This window comes from Rissa tridactyla, chromosome W (assembly GCF_028500815.1).
Source record: "Rissa tridactyla isolate bRisTri1 chromosome W, bRisTri1.patW.cur.20221130, whole genome shotgun sequence".
In the NCBI taxonomy this organism is placed as follows: domain Eukaryota; kingdom Metazoa; phylum Chordata; class Aves; order Charadriiformes; family Laridae; genus Rissa; species Rissa tridactyla.
Window position 1 is genome coordinate 30,544,889 of NC_071496.1, and position 12,651 is coordinate 30,557,539.

Consider the following 12,651-nt stretch of genomic DNA (forward strand, 5'->3'; position numbering starts at 1 on the left):
ATACTCTTCTGGTTCCCGTATATGTGTCAATCCTGGTATATTCTGTGTCTGAGCGACGTGTTGCTAGGGGGTCGGTCTTGTCCCGCCTCCTGGTGGTCGTGAGGCTGAAGGCTCCTCATCTTTATCGGTGTCCTTTGGGTGACTCTTTTCAGCTTATCGCACAACTTAGCTCTTCCCTTTGAAGTGGTAAAGCACACCGGATGCCTGTGATTTAGGTATTGAGGTGTCAAAGCGCACCAGATAGCACAGCGGATGCCTGTGATTTAAGTATGTGGAGAGTCAAAACATTGTAATTTTTCACCAGCCTTTAAGAAAGCCTGATTTGATTAACAAACATGATTCTATTTATTACAATCCCCCCTTTTTCTTTTACCATTTTGTTCATCAAATCTTTGGAGTTCAGCGTGACTTAAAGCTAATGTTTCTTCTATTGCTGGTTCCTGATCTAATGGCTCGTATTTAGCCCTGATAAGCATTAAATGGGCAGCTTCCAGTCTGCCCTTTAGAATTTCAATTACTTTGTTCAATATAGAAGGGCCAAATGTTAATCCCAAAATTAATAGTATCATAGGTCCCGCGATGGTAGACAATAGCGTAGTCATCCATGGGGAATAATTGAACCAAGATTCATACCAACTTTGCTGTGCTTCTCTTTCTTTCTTTCTTTCTTTTTTCTAATCCTTCTTGTAGTTTTGTCATGGTGTCTCTAACTACTCCAGTGTGATCTGCATATACGCAGCATTCCTCATCCAGAGCAACACACAACCCCCCTTGCTGTGCAAACAATAAGACACCTACAAGATTTAGTAAAATTAGAATTAGAGTGTGGCGAGAAGGGTGGAAACCCGGCCGGTTGATAAGTTTAGTTTGAACACTCACTCCAGTTACCCAGTCCTTTTCAGTGCTATCACTCCTCCCGGGGCATTTCGTGCGATTCCCTTGGTTAACACTGAGGCAGTCCTCCCAGTGTCTTTGTACAGTCCCACTCTTTGGGTTCTGTTCTCCACAGCTTTTTACTCCTCTGCCTCGCTCGTCAACCCGGTTGCTTCGAGCCACGAGGGGTATCATCTTCTCGGCAGCAGGGGTAGTCTTCAGGAGAATAAATGCAATTTTTAGTCGCTTGCTTCTGTGCATTTCAGGTGAATCGCACTGAACCCCTTTAAGTGTCTTGCGACAACACACTTTAATAATGTCAATTACAAATGGAGCAGGCTCGCTAGGGTGATAGCAATAGTACTCGGGTTTAATACCCCGTGCAAATATCTCCCGCCATTCACTAGATTGCTCCTGGATTTCACCATTAAATATTTTTATGTCTAGAGCCAATTTGGTGAGCTCACGCTCTTTGTCCCCACAAGGTTGGCAAACCCCTCGAGGGGGTATCCCGTAATGGCAATGGGTCCCCCTCCGTTCTCGACACCCTTTACAAATAAAACAAATAAAAAGGATAACAGTTACAGCTCAGAATGTCACACTTGATTCTTATGTCCCCTGTATCACCGTAACCGTACCCCACCGATATGCTGTAGTCGCTCACTTGTACCACAGTTATATGTGTGTCCATTTACAACCTCCTGAAGGCAATCTTCAGATCTCTAGGTGGGCTTGTCACTTCCCAAGAATAGTCTTTTAATGGTCCTTTTACGCGGCTCGCATGGGTCCAGCCTCTCTCTGCTGTCCGGATGGCTGTTTCTGTGGTGAGTAAAACGAGATAGGGCCCTTCCCAACGGGGGGTTAATGAGGACTCTTTCCATGATTTGATTAGCACTTTGTCTCCTGGCTTTATGTTATGCATGGCTACATCCAAGGGGGGTCTCTGTACTACTAAGCCCTTATTCCGCAGCTTTACTCTCCTGGCCATGAGTTGAATTATATAAGGTCTAATTTGTGAATTTTCAAGTTGGGGGTGGTCCTGCGGAATTTCTAAATCGTATGGCATCCCATATAACATTTCAAAGGGGAAAATTCCTACATCAGTTCGGGGCTGTGTTCTTATATTCAATAGTGCTAAGGGGAGGCACTTTACCCATGACATCTTAGTTTCTAACATCAATTTTGTGAGCTGTTTCTTTATTTCCCCATTTACTCTTTCTACCTTTCCCGAGCTTTGTGGATGCCAGGGAGTATGATATTCCCATTTTATCCCCAAAGAGGAGAGAGCTTCCCTTGCTATTTTTGAAACAAAATGGGAGCCCCTATCAGAGTCTATTACCTCAATGGATCCATACCTAGGGATTATATTTTCCAGCAAAGTCTTCACTACGGTTTGAGCGGTGGCTCTAGCTGTCGGGAAAGCTTCCACAAAATGGGTTAGGTGGTCTATGATTACTAATAAGTATTTATATCGTCCCACCTTTGGAAGTTCAGTGAAGTCTAGCTGGATTTTAGCAAATGGTCTGTGAGCCAGTTCTCTTCCCCCCAGGGCTTTTTCCCCCATAACTGATGTTTATTGACCCTTTTGCATGTCATACATTCGCTAACTATTCTCTTTGCTATATTGTATACACCAATGCACATATACTTTGTGGCAAACTGATCCACTAACGCCTGAGTTCCCCAATGGGTGTTCTCATGGAATTTTTGCATGATTTTCAAAGCCAGAGGTTTTGGGAGAACTTCCCGGCCATCCGGGAGTTTCCACTTTCCTTTTTCTGTCTCCCTGATTCCCATCTGAGTCAGCTTATCTTTTTCCTGCACTGTAAAACTCAGGATTGAGTGAATTTTTCTGTGTAGATGGCAATGGCTATACTTGGGGTTGTCACATTCATCATAAATTAGACATCTGCAAGGCACTGCATCGATTCCAAAATCCTTCCAACACTCATAACATGGGAATTCGTCTGATTCCTTTCCACAAGTTATACAGTCCTCCCGAGTTCTTTTAGTCTGGATCACCATTAATGCCGCTCTTTTTGCTTCTTGATCAGCAAGATTGTTTCCTCTGACTAATGGGCTTAATCCTTTTTGGTGTCCTTTTAAATGTACTACGGCTATTCCCACTGGTCCTCGTAATGCTTGTAAGACCTGGATTATTAATTCCTGGTGTATTAATCCTTTTCCTTGAGAATTTATTAAACCCCTTTCTTCCCAAATTTTTCCAAAAGTATGCACTACGCCAAAGGCATATTTTGAATCCGTATATATGGTTCCAATTTTACCTTTTAAAAGTTGCAAGGCTCTTAATACAGCATATAGTTCACAAGCCTGTGCAGACCAACTAGGACTCAGAGGTCCTGATTCTATTACACTAAATGTTTTTCCATCAATGATTGCAAATCCTGATTTTCTCTTTCCTTCAACTACCCGGGATGATCCATCTACAAATAGCTTTTCTCCTTCTCCAAGTTCTTCCTCATCTAAATCTGGTCTGATTTTCGTTTGCTCCTCAATGTTGTAAAGACAATCATGATTTATTTTGTCACTTGGCTCCCCATACAAAAACTGTGCTGGATTCTGCACGCTTGTTACCTCGAGTTCCAGTTTGGGAGAGGAGATTAGGATGCCTTCATATTTTAGGAGCCGGGCGTCTGTTATCCATTTGTCAGCTTTTTGTTGCAAAATTCCCCTGATGTTGTGAGGTGATAATACCCTCAATTCTCCTCCAAAGGTAATTTTATGGGCTTCCTCTACCAAAAGGGCTGCGGCTACTACCGCTTGAAGGCAGGTAGGCCAACCCCTACTTACAGGGTCCAGGAGTTTAGATAAGTATCCCACAGGTTTCTTTCTTCCTGCCCATTCTTGTGCTAATACCCCAAATGCGGTCCCTTCATCAACATTGATAAATAGATAAAATGGTTTCTTTACATCTGTCAGGCTCAAAACTGGGGCATTTACTAAATCAGTTTTTAGTGTTTCTAATTGTTTATCATCATCCTCCGACCATTTCCATAATCCATCCTTAGTTAATTTGGTATAGAGGAACTTCACCTTTTTGCTATAGTTCTCAATCCATTGCCTGCAATAGCCAGAGAGACCTAATAATTGCCTAACCTGTCTTTTAGTTCTAGGAGCCGGTAATGACAATATGCCATTCACCCTTTCGGGGTCTAATTTCTTAGTTCCCTTGCTTAGTCTGTGTCCCAGATATTTTACTTCTTTCTCAACAAATTGTAGTTTTGATTTTGATACCTTCAATCCTTGTAAACTCAAAAAATTTAGTAACTTAATACTCTCCTGCCTCACTTTTTCTTCGCTATCACCAGCTAGGAGCAAATCATCCACATATTGGACCAGTGTGACTCCTTCACTTAACTCACACCCCTTCAGGATTTGTTCTAAGGCTTGTCGGAACAAGTTCGGAGATTCGGTAAACCCTTGGGGCAATACCGTCCACCGTAATTGTTGTTTCCGATGGTTATCTGGGTCTTCCCATTCAAAAGCAAAGTAATCTCGGCAATCTTCTTTGAGAGGGCATGCCCAGAATGCATCCTTCAGATCTATTACACTATACCATTGATTATCGGGCCCTATTTGACTCAGGAGGGCGTGTGGATTCGCCACCACCGGGAATCTAGCTATTGTTCTCTGGTTAATTTCTCATAAGTCATGTACTAACCTATATTTTCCATCCGGCTTTTTTTTTTTACAGGCAGGATGGGAGTATTAAAAGGAGACATACAGGGTTCTAGCAACCCCTTTTCAAGTAATCTTTGGATCTCAGGTTTCAAACCTAGCCTCCCTTCTCTAGGAAGGGGGTATTGTTTTATCCTGACTGGTATTTCTGGGTTCCTTATTGTTACTGAAAAGGGTTCAATATCTAACTTACCTACTGTTTCCGGGGTGTACCAGACTTCAGGATTTATTTTCTCTTCATCTATTACTCGTAAGGGTGTAATAAGTAACTAAAGGTGATTTGCTGATCGAACAAGTTAAGCAAGAGGAACGAACCCATTGTGGCAGTCTTGAGAACTCCCTGTTTAACCAGAAGAGACATGTCCACAATGTTATCTTGCTACACCAACATGGGAACTCCTGTTTGACAAAAAGCTTAACCACAATGTTATCGGAATGTATTGTTTTGAGCTGATTCTGTGACCAACGTTTTATCTAAACTACCTCAAGCAAGAAGCTACAGAGGGGCGTACCGAAGATGTCGAAACCGACCTCCCTGAAGATAAAAAGAGCTGCTCAGCTTGCTTGAATTTGCGAGCCTTTGGTGGAGCTGCGACTCCCCGGCCGCCCAGCGCTGCTTTTGCCTTCCTACCTCAATAAATATTTATTGAATCTATTTCGGACTCGATTTATTTTAAATTCAACTATAACAAGGGACACAGTTTAATTTTTAGTGTTTCATTTTTTTACTTCTAAGCCAATTCCTAATTCAATCATCAAATCTCGGCCCAATAAATTATAGTCTGCTTCAGGCATGAGTAGCAGGGACCCCATCCCTACCTTAGAATGGGTTTCAAAAAACACATCCTTTATTACGGGTACTCCAAAAGGTTCTCCTTTTGCTCCAATAACCTGTATAGTCGCCGAGGATATTTTACATCCTTGGGGCAATTTTTGAACGGTAGATCTTTCTGCTCCCGAGTCCACTAGGAACTCAATTTCTTGTTGCTGGGGACCCACTTTTAGTTTTATCAAGGGCTCTGTTTTTTCTCGGGTTCCCAGCAAATAGAGCCCCTGACACCCCTAGTCGTCTTTGAACATTTTCTCATCCATCATTCTCTTTCTGCAGTCCTTTTTAACATGCCCTTTTCCTCCACAATAAAAACAAACCACAGTTCCCCATTCTCTCCTTCTTAAAGGTTTTCGGGTCTCCTGTCTTATCTGGCGAGCTTCAAACCCTTTTCCAGGGGTTGACGTCCTTTGCCCTTCTCTGACTGCAGCTACCAACATTCTGGCTTGTTTCTTATGTATTTCCTCCTCCCTGCGGACATACACTTTCTGGGCTTCCCTTAACAATTCATCCAAACCCCTATCCTGCCAATCCTCCATTTTCTCCAGCTTCTTTCTAATCTCCGTCCATGATTTAGCTACAAATTGGGTTTTTAACAAGGCTTGCCCTACCGGTGTACTAGGGTCCAGCCCTGAATACAATTGGAGGTTCTTTCTCAATCTCTCTAACCATTCTGTAGGGGTTTCACCTTTCTTTTGATGTTCACTAAAGGCTTTGTTTGTATTCTGTCCCCTAGGGACAGATTCCCTTATCCCCTGGACAATTATGGTCCTCAGATCTTGCATATGGCCTCTGTCTATTTCGTTTTGGTTATTCCAATTAGGTCTCTGAAGAGGCCATTTAATATCTGCCACAGGACCCTGCTGGTGTTGTTGGTCCCAAATCCTCATCCCAGCTCTCCTGATCATTTCCCTTTCTTCTGCAGTGAACAATATGCCCAATATGGCCTGCAGTTCATCCCAGGTATAAATGTTGGGTCCTAGGAATTGGTCTACCCGTTCTGAAACTCCTAGGGGATCCTCTAACAAGTTTCCCATTTCTTTCTTAAATTCCCTAACGTCCCCGGAGTTCAGAGGGACAGAAACATATCCCATGCCAGGTTGCGCTCCCCCCATAGCAACTTCTCTAAGCGGATATAAGTTACTTTTATCCTCCCCCATCCTAGTTTGACTTCGAGTTACTCGTCTAGTTTCAGAAGAACCAGAGGGAGAATCTGTATTGAAAAAGTCTGGCGCTGTTGGGGGCGGTGAAGGCTGTGGCGGTGGTGCTGGTGGTACATAAGAGGGGGGTGAGGTAGGGATTTCATCCTCATCCCGGGGTTTTTTCCTACCCCCCTGTTTCTTCTCTCTCAAGTGATATAGATTTACTCCAGTCTCTGACCTTATCCACAAGTGTGCATATTCACTCTCCTCCAGGCTAAAGGGTTCCTTAGAATTAACATAAATATGTAAAGCCTGGCATATCCAATCTTCAAAGGACCCAAAAATGGGCCAATACAGGTGGTCACTTCTAATTTGTTTCCCACCCCAAACTTCCATACAATAATGTATCATTTTTGCTTTATCCTTACCCTGCCTAGAAGGGTAATCATCCCAATATTTAATCATTAATCCTAACGGACTGTCTGGCGGTATCTGGGGTAACCTAACCTTAGGCACCGACCCACCCATGGGATCAGAAGGCTTGCTTTTCTTCTGTCCCATCTTCCGGAGTGCCTTCACACACACACACAATCTTTTCCCCCTGTTCGTGGCCCAGTCCCTCGCGGGAGATGGGAACCGCACTACTAAGGGGTCTGCACTTGCTTCGTCCTCAAGTGGACGTCTCACACAGGCACACTCCGGGATACCCAACCCCAACCGAACGGATCACCGGCCTATACTTACTCACTCCTGAGTCTTTGTTCGGGTCTTCGTGCACAAAGTTTACGGGGTCGCCGGCTTTTATTTGCTTGCTGCCGAATTTCGAGTTCGTCGGTAGAGGTTTTGGGTGTAAAAACCCCCAACAGGGGCCGCTTACTCAGCGGGGCGCCCCCCCCCCGTGAGGTTTACAGCCAAATTGCCTCTATCCGAGTCACGGCACCAAATTTGTTATAGATTGTGGCCCAATAATTGACAGGAACCAGTCCAATTAATCAAATTAGTTTATTAAGCAAGCGGCAGCAAGCAAAACAGCGCTGGGCGGCCGGGGAGTCTTTGCTCCGCCAACGGCGCGCACCCACTTCCCGAAAGTAGCTGATTATATACTCTTCTGGTTCCCGTATATGTGTCAATCCTGGTATATTCTGTGTCTGAGCGACGTGTTGCTAGGGGGTCGGTCTTGTCCCGCCTCCTGGTGGTCGTGAGGCTGAAGGCTCCTCATCTTTATCGGTGTCCTTTGGGTGACTCTTTTCAGCTTATCGCACAACTTAGCTCTTCCCTTTGAAGTGGTAAAGCACACCGGATGCCTGTGATTTAGGTATTGAGGTGTCAAAGCGCACCAGATAGCACAGCGGATGCCTGTGATTTAAGTATGTGGAGAGTCAAAACATTGTAATTTTTCACCAGCCTTTAAGAAAGCCTGATTTGATTAACAAACATGATTTTATTTATTACAAGGGCAGGTGAGATGCTGTGTGCTGCTGGTCTCTTGCATGCTGTATTTTTCGGAGCTTGTGACTGGTGCACCCGGTGTGGCTCATGCACACAGTCCGTGGGCTGAAGATGTAGATCTTGAGGAAGTTGCTGGGCGCCAGCTGCTGAGGTCGGTTCTTATCCCATCATCCCTGTGCCTTACTTGTAGTACAACTGATAGCAGTTATAGCAATGAGGACATACAGTGACAGGGTTACTTAGCAATCAACAACACACAAATTGATTCATTGGCTATTCTCACCCAAAATGAGATCCCCATGAGGTACACATCGGACTTCCCCATCCTTCCACATCACCCACCAAGTGCACCCAGGTCCTTGGGCAAAAGCAATCCCACGGGTGGGTTTGCCTTTGCCTGAGGCAGGAGTAATCCAGACTGTCTTCCCTAGCATATTCTTCATGTGCACTACGGGGACTTTATCCCCTTCTACAGTACGTGGAAGTTTTGATTGGGCAGGGCCAGCCCGATTGGTAGATCCCCTGGTGTTAACTAGCCAGGTAGCTTTTGCTAAATGTGTATCCCAGTGTTTTAAACTCCCACCACCCATTGCTCTCAGTGTAGTTTTTAACAATCCATTGTATCGTTATGTATACTTATCTGATACAGTCAGAAAAGTGTAATGGCATTTGTGAAATCTAGAAGCTAAATGAATACAATGTATTTGAAGTGCCATTTAATCAGTAACAAGTTATTGCTCTTGCTATTAGACTGGACTTTCCTATATGCAAAACCTTTCCTCCATATGTGCGTGCTCAAGCTGCACTTGGAAAAACAAGACAGTACTTGGCTGAAATGCAAATGTAATTCAAAATTGGCTACTACATCATATAAAATATTGTATGGGATTGCCAAAGAAAAGAGAACTCACTGTATCGAGTCTTAAAATGAATGCTTTCTGTGAAAAGATTACTTCTACAAAACACCTAGAGTCAGAATAATATCTGATACAGTTGACAATCTGATATTTAAAGGCTCTAAGGCAGTTACAAGCCTTACTGTTTGTAAGCATCAAATATCCATAAAGCTAGCTTTGGGAAAGACATCTACATCAGGAGGCCTCTTCCAAATTTAGAGGTGTTTTGTTTTCATAACCAAGTTTTCCTAAACTTGTTTCCTACCACTGTTTAAAGCACAGCAGAGAAGAGAAAAAGATGCATAGAGTGGCATCAAGAACACAAAGGAATTCAGGACTACCATCAAACTGCTCACCTTCATGGGCCTTTCCCACCTGAAGGTCACTTCTTTCTTGAACAGTGTCTTTCCACGTGTTCAAAGGAGGGTCATGAATTGCTAGATGGAAGCAGTCATCAGCAGCACAACTCCCTTTGAGATAAGGTGTTTTGTTTAAAAAGAAATTTACCTTACAGTCGATCAACTGCATTTTAACAGATAGATGACTCCTTTTTTCACTATGCATAAAGATTATAGAACTCTCTGCTAGTGACTATTAAACGAATCAAGTTATTGCTGTAGAAATCTCATGACCAGAACAAAGGCATTTTTAAAATCATAACTATCATTAGCACTGAAGCAACCAATATATAATGTCCATTATGCAGAACACTAATTTATATTAAATGTATTATTAAATTACAAGTAGAACTAGTCCAAGGATCTGATCTATGACAATGGAAAAAAAAAAACAACCAACAACCACCAAGGTGAGGCTATAATATTATTATTACAAAATAACTATGGAAGCTATCAATCTCCAGGATATTTACTTTTTAAACAGAAAGTTCTGCAATTACAAAGATCATTCCAAATATAAAGAGATAATAGTCTTTAATGCCTCTGCTGAACAGTCTAATCATGGCCTTAGGTAATATTAGGATGTTTGCATAGAATTTAAATTTGTGAGCATAATAATTACACAGATGAGTCCCAATGGCCATAACTTGGAAGAGCGTGGCTAGCAAACTATGTTGATAATTTAATTTATAAACCTCATAATGCAAAAAAAAAAAACACCTGATGAACATTTCATTCTACTCTTGATTTGGAACTGGAGAATACAGCCTTCAAACAGCATAAGAGTAGACCATCACAGATTAATCTTTTAATTTTCCTTATATCATGGAATCACATGCAAGGATTATTTGTCCATACTTCCAGCAACTGGTAAAAGAAAATTGGTTCTGATTTTTCAAGCCCATCAGGCAACAGAAACAAGCATTCAGTTTCGTTTTTTTCTTAAATAAGGATCTACATTGAGTGGACAACCTATTTGCCCACAACCTTCCAAAGCCAGTTTCAAGTACAGTGCTCGATGACAGCACCCATGGAATCCTACAAAAGGTATAAGTATTTGAAAATATTTTAATTCAATAGTCTAACCCCTAATAGAAAAAAAAAAAAAAGAAAAAATATATGGAAGGGAGAAAAAAAAAAGAACAAAGAAAAAAGCCACAAAACACCCAACAGCTATGCATTTCTTTGCAGGTTCCTAAACACACATAAGTAACAGATATGCAAATAGAATCAGGCCATTAAGTATTTAAATATTATGACATTTTGAGTAAAACCAGATTTTTAAAATCGGAGCAGAACTCTAAAGCGTGGTCCTTAAGCAAGACTTTCATCATTTGAACACTAGCATCACCATAGCTAAAATGACATATTGGCATTTATATCCATATGGAATGGAAATATATGTATTAACAGCACATATAAAATGTACTTTTTATACCAGTATAAATGTAGTCCTAGGGTACCCCATATATCTCATATCTGGCAAGTATATTAAAAGTGGACCCAACCAACCCTGGTGTTGCAAATTGTAATTAAGACTTAAATACAGAGTTCAACATATCTTTATAGTCTCCACTATTTAAACTAGAGATATCCAAAAAGCTTATGTCATTAGTAGCAATTACACCAGTCAAGCTTTGTTCTTCTCCGTTTCTGTCTGTATTACAAGAAGCTCATTTACAGTGAGTTATGCCAGGTGCAATAGTTTGTATCAATGCTAAGATATTTATTAAAAAAGTCACCTGAAGCCAGATTTCTCATAAATCCAATGTATTTGCATACACCACAGTACATACTATAGCTCTGAAAATGAACTAGTTGTAATGCTAATGCAAGCATTTAGTAAAGCTTTTTAGATATATTTAAGATAATAGCTAACAAATAATTATAATGCTCTATTCTTTCTTGGCTAGATGGGGTATGAATATACATATATACAGGTATGAATGTTTCTATTTCGAAAAATGCATCTTAAACACAATACAGACCATAAAATACAGCAATTTTTTCTACTTCTGACTGTAAAAGAACCAAATTTGAAAATAACCACTGTGACATAAAAATATATCAGTATAAAGTCATTGTGAGATTAAAAACAGGAGGGTATTTCTCCAACAAGTACTAGTAACAGAGACCAGCTATAACACTTTTATTGGGGGGTTTGGGTTGTTTTTTGTTTTGTTTTTTTTCCTTCCCCTCTGCTCCAGTCATCCCCAAAACCAAGAGTTGTTACTGCAGCAAAGGCTGGGGGTAGCGCGCAGGACCTCAGTCCTAAATCACAAGAGAGCAGAGGAGCGAAGAGGGCCCCTACCCCCGTCTCAGTACAAAGCCGCGAGAGGGATCCATAAGCGCCTCTCACCCATACACCTTCTCGGAGCAGAGAAGTTATGTCCCCAGGGACCCAGTCCCGCAGCAACATGCCTCCTCCCAGACCCTGCGAGGTCCGACTCCCCCAACCGGCCCACACACAGGGGCTGTTTTCCCTCTCATTATGGTGCTCAAGCCGCTCTCACCCGCTGCTGCTGCTGCTGCTCCAGCCATCCGGCCTCACCCTCCTCCAAGCACATAAATCCTCCGCTCCGCGTCACCTCCACCGTAGCAGCCAAGCGTACGCCAAACATCCACCAAGCACCGGCTCCTACTTGGTTCACTCCTCACCTCACTGAGGTCATACCAAGACCTCACCAGCCAGAGACCAAATATAAGCTGCCCATCCAACTGCCTGTGCAAGCAGAACCGTAGCACGCCAAGGCTGCTCCAATATTAGCCAACTCTGCCCCTGCCGTTCCGCCCCCACATACGGGAGATAACTAGACGATGAAAGGCACCTATCAGGGAACAAAGCAAACAAGTCACCAGTACTCTCCCTATCAGGCGCATAAACAGTTGCTGATTCTGCGCAGGGCGGTAGCGTGACCCTGACCGGGACACGGTGCGACATGGGAGATCACCAGAGTGCTGACCTCGCAGGAGTGAGCGGAGTGCTTCTCAGCCCCGCCATATGGCCGACTGTAACAGTGGCCCGGGGGGGGGGGGGGGGCGATTTGCCTGCAGGGCAAGCAGACAGGTGGTTAGTGGGTGCTCGGGAGGAAAAAAGGGCAACAGAATCAGTCCTGGAGAAGAAGGTGTCTGCTGAGAGACAAACACTAGTCTGGCATAGATTGAACTGAAACCACAGATAAACAGCTTGCACAGAGTGAAGAGGAGGCTGCTACTGGCAGCAGCTTCAGCCATAGGGCATGATGGGACTTCCACGCATGCGCCCTGGCACAACTCGGGGAGGCTGGGTGGACCGGCCGAGGTGCATACGCAGAGATGCTGGGGCTCCCTCTTACGTCTCAGGTACGGCCCGGTGGGATAGGAGC

General features: G+C 43.1%; 1 long non-coding RNA gene across 1 annotated transcript; it reads right to left on the reverse strand.

The window, feature by feature from the left end:
- Positions 1 to 7,452: 7,452 nt before the first annotated feature.
- Positions 7,453 to 12,172, reverse strand: LOC128902021 (uncharacterized). Its single transcript, XR_008463581.1, has 3 exons — positions 11,800 to 12,172; positions 9,245 to 9,358; positions 7,453 to 7,899 (listed from the first exon to the last, which is right to left on the reverse strand). It is a non-coding gene; the product is annotated as an uncharacterized LOC128902021 (long non-coding RNA).
- Positions 12,173 to 12,651: the final 479 nt, after the last annotated feature.